At 56.1% G+C, this 15,761-nt stretch overlaps 1 protein-coding gene across 7 annotated transcripts in view; it reads left to right on the plus strand.

Moving 5' to 3' along the window:
- SEPTIN9 (septin 9) overlaps positions 1–15,761 on the plus strand; it is a 214,333-nt gene that overhangs the window by 154,720 nt on the left and 43,852 nt on the right. Inside the window, exons 1-2 of one of the 7 annotated variants that reach the window (XM_030923152.1) lie at positions 8,462–8,673; positions 9,250–9,411. The exons of 3 other annotated variants lie outside the window; for them this stretch is intronic. The gene's annotated coding sequence lies outside the window, so the exon portion shown is untranslated. Of the gene's footprint in view, positions 1–8,417; positions 8,674–9,249; positions 9,412–11,789; positions 12,258–15,761 lie in introns of those variants that run through there. 3 more of the 7 variants (XM_010381906.2, XM_030923151.1, XM_010381907.2) reach the window with 3 other exon arrangements.

The raw sequence follows: 15,761 nt of genomic DNA on the forward strand, positions 1-15,761 counted from the left end.
CCACAGAAAAGGTCACGACTCTTTATGCCCCAGTGAAGCAGAAGACTTCTCTTTCCGTTTTTAAAAATGTTGACTACCCAGGGCGGTGAACACCTGGTGCCTCTTTCTAGCCCAAGATGTGAACGTTTGCCACTCCCGTTTCTTTCCTCCCACAAGACCTGACCCTCCTTTTGTTTTTTTTTTTTGTTTTTTGTTTTTTTTTGAGACGGAGTCTCGCTGTGTCGCCCAGGCTGGAGTGCAGTAGCGCGATCTCGGCTCACTGCAAGCTCCGCCTCCCGGGTTTACACCATTCTCCCGCCTCAGCCTCCGAGTAGCTGGGACTACAGGCGCCCGCCACCACGCCTGGCTGATTTTTTGTGTTTTTAGTAGAGACGGGGTTTCACCATGTTAGCCAGGATGGTCTCGATCTCCTGACCTCGTGATCCGCCCGCCTCGGCCTCCCAAAGTGCTGGGATTACAGGCTTGAGCCACCGCGCCCGGCCCTGACCCTCCTTTTGTGATGGGAACATCCTGCAGGCAGGCTGTCCTGCTTTCATAGACTTCGAGAAACGGGGTCCAAATTGCTGGCTGTGGGTGGGAAAGGCGACACTGCGGTGAAGAGGGGGAGTATTTTTCTAGGTGGGAAGAAATGCATTTCCTCTGCCCTCTTAGGTTCAGTGTTTGGGGGCCTGCGAATTCAACTCACTGAAGATAAATTAACGATAGAAAAGACAGATTTAATCACATACACATACGTATGGGAGTTCACTAAAAAATGTGACTCAAAAGAGCAGAGAAGGTGGGGCCGTGGCTGCTCCGAAGGTGGTGAGTTATCTCAGCTGATTGTTCGGTTACAGATTAGACTCTTTGTTCCACTCTTTCCCCTCTTCTCACTACTGCACTTGACTAGTCTGGTTGTTTTTTTTTTGAGCCGGAGTCTTTTTTTTTTTTTGAGCACTGTTACCTAGGCTGGAGTGCAGTGGCGTGGTCTCGGCTCACTGCAACCTCCACCTCCCGGGTTCAAGTGATTCCCCTGCCTCAGCCTCCCCAGTAGCTGGGACTATAGGTGCCTGCCACCACGCCTGGCTAATTTTTTGTATTTTTAGTAGAGACGGGGTTTCACTATGTTGGCCAGGCTGGTCTCGAACTCCTGACCTTGTGATCTGCCCACCTCTAAAGTGCTGGGATTACAGGCGTAAGCCACCGTGCCCAGCCAACGGGTTTTTTTTTTTTTTTTTTTGAGACGGAGTCTCGCTCTGTCGCCCAGGCTGGAGTGCAGTGGCCCGATTTTTTTTTTTTTTAACTTTGGGCGCGTATACCATCTTAATAGGGGAAAAGGAAGGGGCAAAAGCACGTATTATGGGCCGGGCGCGGCGGCTCACACCTGTAATCCCGGCACTTTGGGAGGCCGAGGCGGTCGGATCACCTGAGGTCAGGAGTTCCAGACCGGCCTGGCCAACATGGTGAAACCCTGTCTCTGCTAAAAATACAAAAAAAAAATTAACTGGGTGTGATGGCGCATGCTTGTAATCTCAGCTACGGGGGAGGCTGAGGCAGGAGAATCACTTAAAACCTGGGAGGTGGAGGTTGCAGTGAGCCTAGATCGTGCCACTGCGCTCCAGCCTGGGCAACAGAGCCAGACTCTGTCTCAAAAAAAAAAAAAAGAAAAAACGTAAAAAGGCACGTTGCAGGTACCTGCTAGTGGAAGTTGCAGCTTAACAGGAGGTAGGGCGAGCACTTCTTAGAAAGGAGGAAATGGGCCCTCCTGCTACAGAGACCCACAAACATAGACTGAGGCCTGCCGCATAGGAGACTCAAAAGAGGCAAAGGTGAATTAGAGTCAGGGTCTCCAAGTCAGGGTCTGACTCTGGGGGTGGGGGTCACATATGATGGAGGATGTCAGGAGGGCTTCCTGGAGGTGGTGACATTTGCCGGGGGGGTTTTAGGTGGGTTTTGCGAGACAGTACGGCCTGGCTGAAGAGTGTAGGCTCCTTAGACAGGAGTGGGAATTCAGGCTTGAAAGTGAGTTGGTCAGATTGCCAGGGTCCTCGAATGCAAGGGAAGAATTTCGACTAACAGAGGAACCTGGGAAGCTGTTTGGGAAAAGGAGTGATGAAGTGGAAGGGGTCATCCAGCAGAGCCCTGCCTTGGTGGGAGGTAGCGAGATGGGAGGTGGGCATTGGTGAGGGACGATCCCAGTGGTTCAGGGGAGCAGTCATAGGGTGGAAACTAACCTTGTGGGTCTGGGCAGGAAGGGACTGATTTGAGACACAGGGAAGAAACAGCCAGTAGGACTTTGGTGAGAGGCCTGGGGGTCGGGGAGGGGGGTCGGGGAGGGGGAGCTTGAGTCTTCGAAAACGGGCAGTGTTCCAAGGGCAAGATGCGGAGAGGCAGCTGAACTGGGAAGCTGGAACGGTGGTGTGGTCGCCCCAGGAGACTAAATCGGGGGACGAGGGGACCCCTGGGAGCCATCCAGACCCCAGGACTAGGGAATACCGAGGGGAGAAGGAGGGGAGAAGAACCAGCTCCTGCGTGTCAGGCACTGCCCTCAAGGTCAGATGGGGTGGGGCTGGATACTGGCCATGAGAATTTTTTCAAGAACTCCGTTAATAGTGAGATGGGCGGACACCAGATGGCGCGGGTTAAGAAGTGAGTGGGCGGTAGGAAACTAGAAGCTGCAGTGGAGACCCACTTTGAGAGGCTGGGCTCTTCAGAGCGGGAGAAAGTTCACAGTTTTGAGGAGTTAGGTAGGTCAAAGGAAGAGAGGGTTTGCGTGTTTTTGAGATTGGGGCATCCTGAACGTTCTCCCGGGCCAAGTGAGAAGAAACCAGAAGAAAGAGGAACATGTCACCCGAATGTGCCCAGCAGCTGCGCTGCCTCACAGAGAAACTGTGCAGAGGCCCCTCTGTCCCACCATGCCTGCCTGGGGATGGCCTTCACTCGGGCTACTCGGGGTTCCCCCAGCCTGTCCACCCAAGGGCGGCAGGGGCTGTGGGTGCTCCCAGCCCCTTTTGGAGGTCGGTCTGTGGGTAGGAATGTGGGCTGCCTTGGGGCGTCACGGCTGCAGATGCATACCAGCCATCAGAACAACCCTCCTGCTCCCCGGCCTGTCCCCCTGCACCCCCATGAAGAAGCGCGGCCACCGGCCCGCAGAGAGGGAGGGATATTGTTCTTGGCATGTGATGGGAAGCATCTGCTGCATCCCGCTGGGGTGTTGCCCAGGATGGATTGGAAAAGAGTTGGCAGGAAGGCTGAGCTCTGTGCTCACAACCTGGCTTGGTGGTAGCCAAGGAGCTTGGCAGGGGCAGAGTGCAGGACCTGGGAACTGGGGGCCGGTGCATGTGTGCGTGCACGTGTGTGTGCGTGTGTGTGTATCTGTATGCACATGTGTGTGCTGGGGGGTGGGGAGGAAGCTGGGAAACCACATCCCCTCCTCTCTGCTGCTGTGTTGCTGCGTGCTTCAGCAGCACGTGGGTGTCACTGCACTTCCTGGCAGGTGTCAGCCTCCAAGACTGTTCTGGGCTCTTCTCCCAGTTGGCTCAGTTGGAGGTGGGAGTCCCAACTGTCCCCTGTGGCTTCCAGAGTGGGACCTTGCTGCGGGATAGGCTGGCCAGTGCTGCTCCCTCCCCTGTGACCCTTCTGTTGGGTGGGTCACCAGGAAGGACTGTGGGCATTGTCCACAGACAGGTAGACATGTGGCAAGGATACCTTGGGGCATCTTTCTGATGCCCCTCAAAGGGGGCACTTTGTCAGCTTTGAGATGAGTCTCTGTGGATGTGGGAAGCTCACTATCTCAAGAGCAGCAGCCTTCGAAAATTCGACACAGACCCCCGAGTGGGGGCGGGGGCGGGGTCCTGTCCCACTCACTGGCTGCCTGGCAGAGTTCAGCTCAGCTCTCAGCCTGTGTTTCTTCATCTGCACGAGGAGGCGCCTGTGTTGCTGTGGACGGAGGAATGGACTGAGGGCTACATTCGCTTCCTGTTGCCACCGTAACTGCTTAGCACAAACTCAGTGGCTTAAAGCAACAGAAACTTCTTCCTTTACAGTGTTAAGGGTCAGAAGCCAGAGATCAGTCTCACCAGACTAAAGTCAAGGTGCTGGCAGAATTCATTCCTGCCTCTTCCAGCTTTAGGCAGGAGGTGCTGCTGGAGTTCCTTGGCTTGTGGCTGCATCCCTCTAGCCTCTAGCCTCTGCCTCCATCCTCATATAGCCTCCTCCTTCTCTGCAGTGAGATCTCCCTCTGCCTCCCTCTTTTTTTTTTTTTTTTGAGATGGAGTCTCGCTCTGTCCCCCAGGCTAGAGTGCAGTGGCATGATCTTGGCTCACTGCAGCCCCCACCTCCCAGGTTCAAGCGATTCTCCTGCCTCAGCCTCCCAAGTAGCTGGGATTACAGGCGTGTGCCACTACACCTGGCTAATTTTTGTATTTTTTGTACAGACAGGGTTTTGCCATGTTGGCCAGGCTGGTCTCAAACTCCTGACCTCAGGTGATCTGCCTGCCTCAGCCTCCCAAAGTGCTGGGATTGCAGCCATGAGCCATCACACCTGGCTTGCCTCTCTCTTAAAGGACGCTTGTGATTTGGGGCCCACCTGGGTAATCTCTTCATCTCAACATCTTCAGTTACATCTACAGAGTCCCTGTTACCACATAAGGTAACACAGTTTGGGGAGGGAGAGTTATTCAGCCTACCCTGGGGGCTTGTGGTGTATCTCAGGGCCCTTTTGATTTTAAGATAAAAGCAAGAAAACAAACTTGTTCAAGGAGAAAAAAAGGACATGTTGAATTCTGTTGTTTTAAATGTATATTTTTTTATTGTGCTAAAATACACAGAACATAAAATTTCCCATTAGTAACACTGAGTACATACACAGTGTTGTGCAACCATCACCACTATCTAGTGCCAGAACTTTTTCATCACCCCAAAAGAAAACCCCGTATCTATGAAGGACTCACTCGCCATCTGCCCTCTCTAGCCCTTGGCAGCCACCAGAATGCTTTCTGTCTCTATAAATTCATTTTTAATAAGTGCAATTCTGTGTGACTTTAAAATAAATAAACATGAGCACGATGAGTTGCTTATTGGAAGGATGTCCATGCGGGCAGGCCGGCGTGTGGAATGCCTAGGCCTCCGGAAGGGCAGGTGTTGAAGGGGTGTGGATGTGCTGCCCTCTCCTCCCCTTGCTCCTTCCTTGGGGTCACTGCCTGAGTATCCCTCTTTGCAAATGGCCCCAAATAGTGTCTCAGCCCCCACGTCTGCATTGCCTCCTAGCTTCCGGACCCTCCACCAAAAAACACTCCAAGCGTCAGACTCACTCCTGGGAAAATTCCAATGGCCTCATTCTCCCTTTTGAGCCAGCCAGGCCCCACGGTCTGTGGCAGGCTGCCTTTGAGTCGGGTATGTCCCGGCCTGAGCACCTATGAGCTAGGAAAGCAGGACAGGCACACCCAGGGAAGGGGAAGAGTCGGCAGTCACAGTAATTTATATCTTTGGAATCGTCTAAGAGATACTTAGCGTGTGCCTAGAACTTTCATTTCTTTTTTTGTTTGTTTTTTGAGATGAAGTCTCGCTCTTTCGCCCAGGCTGGAGTGCAGTGGCGTAATCTCATCTCACCGTAACCTCCTCCTCCTGGGTTCAAGCAATTCTCCTGCCTCAACCTCCTGAGTGGCTGGGACCACAGGCGCGCACCACCATGCCTGGCTAATTTTTGTAGTTTTAGTAGTGACGGGGTTTCACCATTTTGGTCAGGCTGGTCTTGAACTCCTGACCTCAGGTGATCCACCTGCCTCAGCCTCCCAAAGTGCTGGGATTACAAGTGTGAGCCAACACACCCAACCACATTCATTTCTTAGGAGAAGCTCTGCATTTTCTGACAGTGAAATGTTCCCAGGCGGGTGACACTGAGGGCGGGATCTGTGGCCTCAGCAGTGTCTTACGGAACATGCTGCTGTGTGTTTCACCAAGCTGTGTTCTATCGTCCTCTAAATGTGGCTTGTAGACATGGTGCTGAGAATGATCTGGGAGGCTCAAATCATAATATGGTCCAAATCGACAGCTCTCTGATGACCTGGTATTATCCTAGGATCAAATTGAGACTATCCGAGGATGGGTGTGGTGGCTCACGCCTGTAATCCCAGCACTTCAGGAGGCCAAGGCGGGCGAATCAGTTGAAGTCAGCAGCTGGAGACCAGCCTGGCCAACATGGTAAAACACCATCTCTACTCAAAATACAAAAAGTAGCCGGACATGGTGGTGTGCACCTGTAGTCCCAGCTACTTAGGAGGCTGAGGCAGGAGAATTGCTTGAACTCGGGAGACGGAGGTTGCAGTGAGCCAAGATCGCACCATTGCATTCCAGCCTGGGCAACAGTGCAAGACTCTGTACCCGCCCCACCACCAAAAAAAAAAAAAAAAAAAAAAAAAAAAATTGAGATGATCCCAGCTGCACTGTCCAGCATGATTGCCGCTGGCTGCATGGGGCCATTGAACACTTGAAATGTGGCGACTCCAAATGGAGAGGTGCCGTGTGTGTGAAATGCACTCTGGGTTTCAGAGTCCTAGCAAGGGGGATAGAAAAGAATGTCAAATATCTGTCATTTTTACATTGATTACATGTTGAATTGATAATATTTTGGGCTCTGTTAAGTGAATGATATTAAAATGAATATCACCTGTTCTTACATTTTTTTAATGATTCTTTTTTTTTTTTTTTTTTTTTTTTAATACAGGGTCTCACACTGTTGCTCAGGCTGGAGTACAGTGGCATGATCTTGGCTCACTGCAAACTTTGCCTCCCGTGTTCAAGTGATTCTCCTGCCTTAGCCTCCCGAGTAAGCTGGGATTACAGGTGGCCGCCACCACACCTGGCTAATTTTTGTATTTTCGGTAGAGGCAGGGTTTCGCCATGTTGGCCAGGCTGCTCTCAAATTCCTGACCTCAGGTGATCCGCCCACCTCAGCTTCCCAAAGTGCTGGCATTTACAGGCGTGAGCCACTGTGCCTGGCTTGTTCTTACATTTGTTATTGTGGCTGCTGGAAAACGTAAGGTTGCGTCTGTGGCCCGTGTGCTGTTTGTGCTGGAGGGTTGGACCGAGGGGCAGCCGAGAAGGCTTTGGGGCTACTCTGCCTGAACGCTGAGTGTGTGCTGAGTGGTGGAGAACTTTGAGAAATCCTGAAGGACAGAGGCTCTGTGTGGGGGATGCAGCCCTAGGCCGGAGATGCCCTCTCTGTGCTCTGGAGACCCTCATTTGGTGACAGCAAGAGGAACCACTGCAAGAGGGGCGGCCACCTCAGCAAAGCACCCCGGCTGCTGGCCGCCCAGGTCAGGAATCCAGAGGCAGAGGAGGGGAGAAGGCTGGGCTTGGAGGAGAGCAGGGTCATGGGCCCTGGGAAAAGCCTGGAGGGGCCGGAAAGCTGGGGGATAGATTGAGGCCAGAGGCAAAGAGAAGGAGGTTCGGAGAGGAAGGCCAAGGAAGAAAGGTTCTGCCCTCGGGGAGGGAGGGAGGAGGCTGATGGGGTAGGGGCATGGTGGAAGCTGAATCCTCGAGGCTTGCTGTTGACCCTGACACCTGGCCAGAAAGGAGTTCCTTCCGGCATCCTTTGTCAGTGGTTTCTGGAGCTGCCCTTTAGGGGCCAGTGACGAGGGTGCCATGGGATGGGCTGCAGGCAGTGGAAAAGACAGACTCTTCTCACTCCCAGTGCTGGGGAAATCAGCTTCTTGGAGGAAGGGGGAGCCGTATTTTCTGAGTGGCTGCACTTCCTGGCCTAGACACGTGTGTCTTGCTGTAATTTTGGCGACTGGTGTTGGTGGTACCCATTTTATGGATAGGGAAGGTCAAATTCCACAGATGTTGAGTGACGGGCCCAGGGCCTTGGATTTCAGTTTGACTCAGAACCCACGTCTCTGATCTGCCACCAGCCTCCCTCCCATTCAGATGGGAACAGGGACTCCGGGCATGCAGTCCCCTCCCAGACACTCCCCCAGCTCTGGCCTGGCGCCCGGAGACCAGTGGTAGCAGTTCCCATTCACTGTGAGGTGGGGAGGGCCGTGGGACCAGGAGGCCTTAGGTGGAAAGTTGGCCATGAGGAGTGGGAAGTGATGGGTTAGATGCCAGTGACTGCTGGCTGGGGAGCCGCTGGACGTGGCTGGCCTGTGTGGCCAATGTGGCAGGTGCCCTGGGGGCTTCAGTCACCCCCAGCCACAGGTGGGGGTGTGGGATGGGAAAGGTGGAAGTGTGTGGAACCCAGTGACCATGAGATCCTGTAGGGGCTGCCTGAGGGCGCAGCCTCCAGAATTCAGCCCCTGGCCCTCAGAAGGTGTCACCAAAGGCTTCTTTCCACTTGAGCGAATCCCTCCCAGTCCCCAGCAAGCCCTCGGAACCAGCCCACTCCCAGGCGCGCTCTCCTAGTGTGGGAGTGGCCACGCCCCTGCTGGGAGTGACTCACTTGGGTTCAGAGGTCGTGGCACTGAGATGGGTCTGGCAGATCCCAACGTCCAGGCCCAGCCCCTATAGTGTCAGCTCCCTCCTCTGGGGACCCCCTTGCTTGTGCCCCTCTGGGTCCCAGCACATCCCAGGCCTGCAGGGAGGGGGAGAGGAAGAGACTGACTCACTGGCCAGGTCCCCCAGGGGCTGGAGAGGCTGGAGAGGCAGGAGCTGGATCGGATCTGAATCCAGAGGCTCTCGGAAGAAGAGCTCAGGGTGAGCTGCGCCCCCATCCCCTGCCCCTCCTCTCCTGCTCCTTCTTCCTTCCATGGTCCCAGCCAGCAAGCACCTGGGGTAGAGGGGACAAACCCACGTGGCTGTGTTCCAACCCTGCCTGCAGGTCTGAATGGCTTTCTGGGGTGGCTGGTCATGCCCCCTGAGAGCCCAGCTGTGGGGATGTCTGAGCAGGTTGGTGGGGGAGCACCTGGGAAGCAGGGGCATTGGGCAGAGCACAGGGAGAGAGGGCGTCCAGGTCAGTTTCAGGACCTGGTTGGGAGGAGGGGGCTCCTCACGGGCACCGCCTCTGACAAGCTCAGGGACAAGGGCAAGGACAGTGTGGCTGGAGGTCCCTAGGAGCCTCTTCCCCTCTCTTCCTAGCGGCTCCCCCTTGCTCTTCCCAGGGACCCTGTCACTTTCCTTTAGCGAGTGGCAGCTCCTTGGCGTCCCTCCCGTGCCTCCAAGTTGCTGCTGCACCGGGCCTGCTGCTGGGCTCCCCATCTCTGCCTGCCCCCTCCTCCTGCTCCCCTCGCCCTGCCCCCTTGGAGCAATTCCCCACCGAGCCTCCCTTCCCAGGCAGTCGAGGTCCCTCCCTACCTCTGCCCCACGCTCTGGGAGGCTCCTTGTTCCGCGGCCACAAAGCCTCTTTGATCCTCTGCTGGGCTCCGAGCCATGTGACCCGGTGGGCGGGCCGCGGCTCTCGGCGCGTCCAGCGCAGCCCGACGTTCCGCTGCTGGGGTGAGTCCTGCTCCTTTGTTCTTCCCAGCCTTGCACCACTGGCTCGGGGGCTCTCAGGTGGCGCGGCTGTGAGGCGGGCCCCAATGGCCACGGTGGCGGGGCCGGGAGCCACGCTGTCCCTGGGCCCCAACCTGAGGCCGGCAGGACCGAGCGGGGTCCCCAGGAGAGGGGTGGCGGGGAGCTTGGTCTCCACGCGGGGACCAGATTTTCAGCCTCAAAATAGAAGAATAGGGCTTTGTGTGGTCACAGCTATCTCTTTGTAAATATTTGGCCAACTAAGCTGAGTGGCTGAGTCTCCTCCTGCCGGGAGCTTCTTGGAACATGTTTCCTTTTCGCAAGGGGTTTCCCTGGCTTCCAGGAGGGCCAGGAAGAAATTCGAATTGGCCACCACTTTCTCTACAATCACTCCGCTCAAGTTATCACCCCTTTGGGCTCCTGAAGACCGGCTGGCTGGAGGCTGGAGACAGTCTCAACCCTCGAAATGCAGTGACCCAAGCTCCCCGCAGCGCCAGCACTGGGATCCGGGGAACTGCTGCTACAGCCCAGCTCTGGATTCCTGGATATGTTGGAGATGTGCAGGGTGTTCCTGGGAGGAGCGGGGAGGGAGGGTGCTGCTGGCGGGGCTCGTCTGCGTGTGCTTTGCTTCTCTACAATGGCATGTGGGGTGTCGCCATGCAGAGTCATGTAGTGAGCAGGGGCTGAGGGAACTCCCTAACGGACCTGCTTTCAGAGGGGCTTTTCATGCTGGGAGAACCCCAGAGACTAAAGTCATGCAGCCAACAGAGAGGGTGGTCCCTGGCATCAAAGCAGGGAGGGGCCAGGAGCTTTGCAGGCAATGCCATCTGCTCCTGAAACGCCGTCCCAGTGACTCTGGGAAACTGACTCAGCCTCCAGCCTGCTACACTTCATCCCTGGCCCCTCTCTCTTTGCTTTCTGACATGAAATCTGCTGTGTTTTGGTCAGAGGTTTGGGGAACAGCTCTCTGCTCATCTAAGATAAGTTTGTAATTCCTTTCCCAGAGAAAAATGTGCCACCCGGAAGGAGGTTGAGCAGTAGTTTTCTGGCAGGTCTGTTCTGGGCTGTGGGGACAGCACCTGCTGGATCAGGACCGAGTTGGAATTTGGTTTGGATCCCACATGAGAAAACCTGTTAGCAGAGGAGAAAGCAGAAAAAGGCCCCATTCCCTAATAATGGTGTGGGTTTTCCTCCTCCATTCATTGCCACCTTGCCTTGAAACTAATGGGGCCTCGTGTGTTTCCGTGAATGTCACTCTTTTTGGCTAACTCCCCTGGCAGCCCCAGGAGCTCCTTTGCAGGAAAAGTAAGAAGGTGTTTGCTTAGCATCTAGCATACGAGTCCTCGTTGGAAAGGTGGGATTCTTGCTTCTCCTTCTTGGGTCTCTTTTAGGCTGAGATATGGCCAAGGAAGGTCTGTGGTATGGCTCGCCTTTTTTAACACCTGTCTCTGGAGACCTGAGTTGCTGCGGACCCCCGGCTTGCCCCTCTTGTCCTCTGGTCATTTCTGTGTCGGGGTGTCTGAGAAACTATTGCATTGGCCGCTTTGTGTATGTTCCCACCAGCCCCCGCCCCTGTAGGCTGTCATTGTGATGGGGCCGATTCAGCTGCGGTGGAGAGGAGCCACTGTGCGTGCATGGGGGGTGGCGTGGGGCATTCTGGGATGAGAAGATGCGACTTCTGCCCTGAGAGCCCTGTTTTAATGGAAGGCGGGGGCATAGTTGCAGGCAGAAGCCATTGAACACTGTGGTCAGACCAGCATTCCATGTCAAAAATGGCCTTGTCAGCCAGGCCCAGTGGCTCATGCCTGTAATCCCAGCACTTCAGGAGGCCAAGGCAGACAGATCACCTGAGGTCAAGAGTTCGAGAACAGCCTGTACAACATAGTGAAACCCTGTCTCTTCTGAAAATACTGGCTAATCCGGGCATAGTGGCACGTGCCTGTAATCGCAGCTACTCAGGAGGCTGAGGCAGGAGAATCACTTGAACCTGGGAGGTGGAGATTGCAGTGAGCTGAGACTGTGCTGCTGCACTCCAGCCTGGGCAACAAGAGTGAAACTCCATCTCAAAAAAAAAAAAAAAAAAAAAAAAGGCCTTATCTGGGCCTGGGATCTGTCCTCCGAACACTGGGCCCACTGTGCTCCACAAGGTTCTGGGCTTTCACCCCAGAAACCCTAGACCCACTTGGGCAACCAGAGTCTCCGGATTGACCGCTCCCCAGCCCTGGCCAGCCTCCTGGGCCACCATATTCTCCCAACTTCCTGTTGTGCCACGGCTGGTCCGAGCTGCTGTTATCAGACAATGCGAGGCACTTCCACAGGAGGGGACCACCCTGTCCTTAGGAGCCCCTTCTCCCTGTCCCCAGGCCTGGTGCAGTGTGCGGCTTCCCTTCTGGTGTCAAAGGTCTCAAGGTCCCTTTAAGAAGCCTGTCACCACCGCCAGCAGCTTCCGTTATCTGGTTCCTCGGTACATGTAAGCCTTTCCCATACACCCCGGATGTTTAGGGCTTCCGCCCTCTCTCCCTGGCCGAGGGTGTGGGAAGAGGGCTTTATTTCAATGCTTGAGAGTAGGGTCAATGGCCGGGGTGAGCTGTGGGGGCTCCTCCCCACCGGCCCCTCTCTGCAGCCCTCACCTTAACGTAGGGCATTGATACCACCTGGGCTTTGGGAAGACTCTGGAGGCTCCCAGCTTCGCACAGCCACTCTTTGGGGAAGAGGCTTCCTGAGGGACTGGGAGGGACTGTGACCCTTGGCTGGGACTCTAGTCCCAGAGTTCTGCCTTCCAGTGCCGAGCTTTGATTTGTTTGTTGAGTGCCAGCCCGGTTCCCGGACAGGTAGGGACCTGTTCCCGGAGCTCAGCAGAGCCTTGGGAAGCTTTCCCAGGGGGTTCCCGAGGGTGGCGGCCATGCCCAGTCCGCTGTACGTGTGAGTTTGTTTGATGAGGAATTGGCTGGGAAGGCGCGGGTCTAATTACAGGCCCATGAGGGTCCCTCTCGCCCCCACCCAGGAAGCGGCGGAGATCCTGGCACACTCAGCACCCAGGCCTGTGCCTGCCCCGCTGGCGGCGGAATCATGGGAGCCTTGCTCCAGGGCCTGTGGAGCAGCAGTGGGAACCTTCCCCACCTCAGTCCCTCCCAGGGCTGGCTGTTCAAACTCGCCGCAGCTCAGCCTCTTCCTCCTCTCTTTCATCAACCCTGGGAATCGCACACTGCCCACCGGGCTCGGAGGGGGTGCAGGAAGAGAGAGCTTAACACCCAGAGGCCCAGGCCTTCTGCAGGTGCCTGAGCTGCCATGGCCTGATCTGGGTTCCCTGCTCGAACCATCACAGTAGAGTTAATGATCTGCCTGCAGGAGTTGCTTCATCCCAGCTGACTCCAGGACTGGTTTCGGCTGGTTTCGTGGGGAGGGGCTGGGCCTTGGTTTTGCTGGGGGTGGGGGAGTCAGTGCAAAGGGCCTGAAAAGTGGCAGAGGTGATGGCCCATCTGCCCTCCCCCTGGGCAGCCAGCCTAAAAGCGATTTACTTTCTTTCTTTCTTTCTTTCTTTCTTTCTTTTTTTTTTTTTTTTTTGAGACGGAGTCTCGCTCTGTCGCCCAGGCTGGAGTGCAGTGGCCGGATCTCAGCTCACTGCAAGCTCCGCCTCCCGGGTTCACGCTGTTCTCCTGCCTCAGCCTCCGGAGTAGCTGGGACTACAGGCGCCCACCACCTCGCCCGGTTAGTTTTTTTGTATTTTTTTAGTAGAGACGGGGTTTCACCGTGTTAGCCAGGATGGTCTCGATCTCCTGACCTCGTGATCCGCCCGTCTCGGCCTCCCAAAGTGCTGGGATTACAGGCTTGAGCCACCGCGCCCGGCCTCTTTCTTTTTTTTATCCTCCCTTCTCCCTATAAATAACACTAAATGCGATTTGTCAATGCATTCATTTGGGTTCAGTAGTTGGATCATGGGCAGAAGCACGCCAGATCTGTCACTAGCCCGAAGCTAGGGGTGGGGGACACCCTCTGTGAGATCCCAGCTCCTGAGCGCCCAAGGCTGCTCTTGGAACCCCAACTCTGGGTCGGCCTCAGGGCACTGATGTTGATGGAGTTGCTGACATTGACCCCCAGCCTCTGCATGGCCTTCGGGAAGGAGGCCCTTTGCTCTCTGTCCCATCGAGCCTGGCTGGCAGCACTCCCTTCTCAGGCCTGTGCCCCTGGCAGGGCCTGCCACCCCCGCCCTGCTCTGTGGGTGCCAGGCTCTAAGCACCAGGTGACTCGGTCATCTGAACGGTCACTGAGCAGTCGTCCTTGCGGGTGTCCCCAGTGGAATGTGCATGGACGTCCTCCCTCCCCCAGATCCTTGTCTCTTATCTCTCAGCCTTTGTTCCAGGGGCCACCACAGGACCAGGAGATACGCGGACGTGGGTGGCACGTCCACTGGGCAGATTCGGCCCTGAACCTGCACGCCGCCTCCAAGGGGGTCCCCAGTGGGTGGGGTTGATGGTGCCATCTCTCTCTCTCTCTCACTAGAACTGACATGAGGATTGTGTCTTATCGATCCACGTCCTGAGTTCCCGGACGTCATAGGTGCTTGCTCAACAAGTGTTTGAATGAATGGTCAGCATTGTGTGACCGCCGATTTTCAACTTTTCTCCAAATATTTTGTGGTTTCTGTGAGGCTAGCCCGAGAGCCTCACAAGAATCTCCGTTCTCCCTGCGCTCGCCGCACAAGGTCTCCTTGGAGGATTGTTCAGAAAAAGGGCCAAAGAGCGGCATTTCCTCGGGGATTTGAACGCGCTCTCCCCCAGGGCAGCCCCACTTCCCATGTGCCACGTGACTAGGAGGGTCTTGGGGCAGGATGGTGTCTTTTGTGCCTTGTGTGCTGGGACCTGAGGAAGCGCTGCCCATGGCCGGTGCCATCTGCTGGCCCTGAAGACTGATGATGGGCTGGACAGTGGCCCCATTGAGTGGGAGAGAGAATCGCTGCTGTCTGTAGCTGGGGGCTGGGCGGGTGGGAGCCGAGGCTGGGCAGAACAGTGCAGACCTGGCACGGAGAGGCCTGGAGGAGGAGCAGGGGTTCTCAGCCACCCAGGGCGCAGGGACGCTGCACGAGGAGCAGGTGTGTGCATCCTCCTGCGGATTCTCCGCCTCTTGGCTTCATTACCTGCACCAGGCTTTGTGGTGAGAAGGCACAGAGTGGAGGAAGGTACCGCGGCCAGGGCAGGCCACACGCTCTGCTAATGGACTACTGTTACCCGTCGCTTCTGTGGTTTTGCTGTCAGGATCCTCCGGCACCAGGTCCCCACCTCCAGGGATAGGCCCCAGAGGCAGTACTGACTCCCCGAAGTCAGGGACAGACCCCACAGACAATACTGGGTCCCTGCAGCCAGGGATGGGTCCCCATGGCCAATACCAGATCTCAGTGACCAGTACCAGGTCCCCACCACCAGGGATGGGCCTCACAGGCAGTACCAGGTCCCCACACCAGGGATGGGCACCCATGACCAGTACCAGGTCTCAGTGGCCAGTGCTGAGCCCCTGGATGACTGAAGGCAGGGCACGGCTGACTAAAGCTGCAGGAGCCAGCCTGGCCATCCTGAGGCACTAAGCCATCACTGAGGTCTCAGGGGACTCAGACTCCTCGGCTTGTCCTCTTGAATTCTGGAATCAGACACACTTGGGTCCAGCCTTTCCCCTAGGGCTGTGTGCCTTGGATGGTTGCCTCACCTCCCTGAAGCTCAGTGATATGGGGACCACTGCACAGGGGCCGGCACAGATGGTACTTGGTGGCACAGGGTCACCTGCTCACATCCATACAGCCTCAGCCCTCGCCCTGGCTGTGTACCAAGAGTCCCATGCCCAGACCTCTGCTGAGTCTCCGAGCTCCTGGTCACGCCCCAGACCTCCTGTGAGAGGCAGTGCTGCATGGACCGTGCCTCAGGACCTCACCCTGAGCTGGGAACCTTGCTCCAGTCCCCCAGTCTCCCCTAGAGGTGCCCCATGCCCCATCACTCTCCCTGCTCGAGGGATCAGATAGGGGAAACCAGTGTGGGAGGCCCAGAGGTGCCAAAGCGGACGTTAAGTGAATTCCGTGTTTATGCACTGGGCCTTGGCAGACACCCCTGACTGAGCCTCTTCCCTAGGAAGGAGATTGGGGTCCCAGTCCAAGTTGTGGCCTCAAACCCTGTGACCAAGAGTGGGGAAAAGGCAAGGCCCCTCCTCCCAGTCTTCTGGAACAGCCAATAGTGGTGGAAACATGGGGTTCACGCTGAATTTCCTTGTAACCCGTTGAAGAGAATTTAGCCCACATTTTCAGGAGTGGAGGTCTGGCTGATTTGGCAGTGTGCCCATCCCCCTGGCCATGG

The sequence above is a fragment of the Rhinopithecus roxellana genome, chromosome 19, assembly GCF_007565055.1.
Source record: "Rhinopithecus roxellana isolate Shanxi Qingling chromosome 19, ASM756505v1, whole genome shotgun sequence".
Lineage (NCBI taxonomy): Eukaryota > Metazoa > Chordata > Mammalia > Primates > Cercopithecidae > Rhinopithecus > Rhinopithecus roxellana.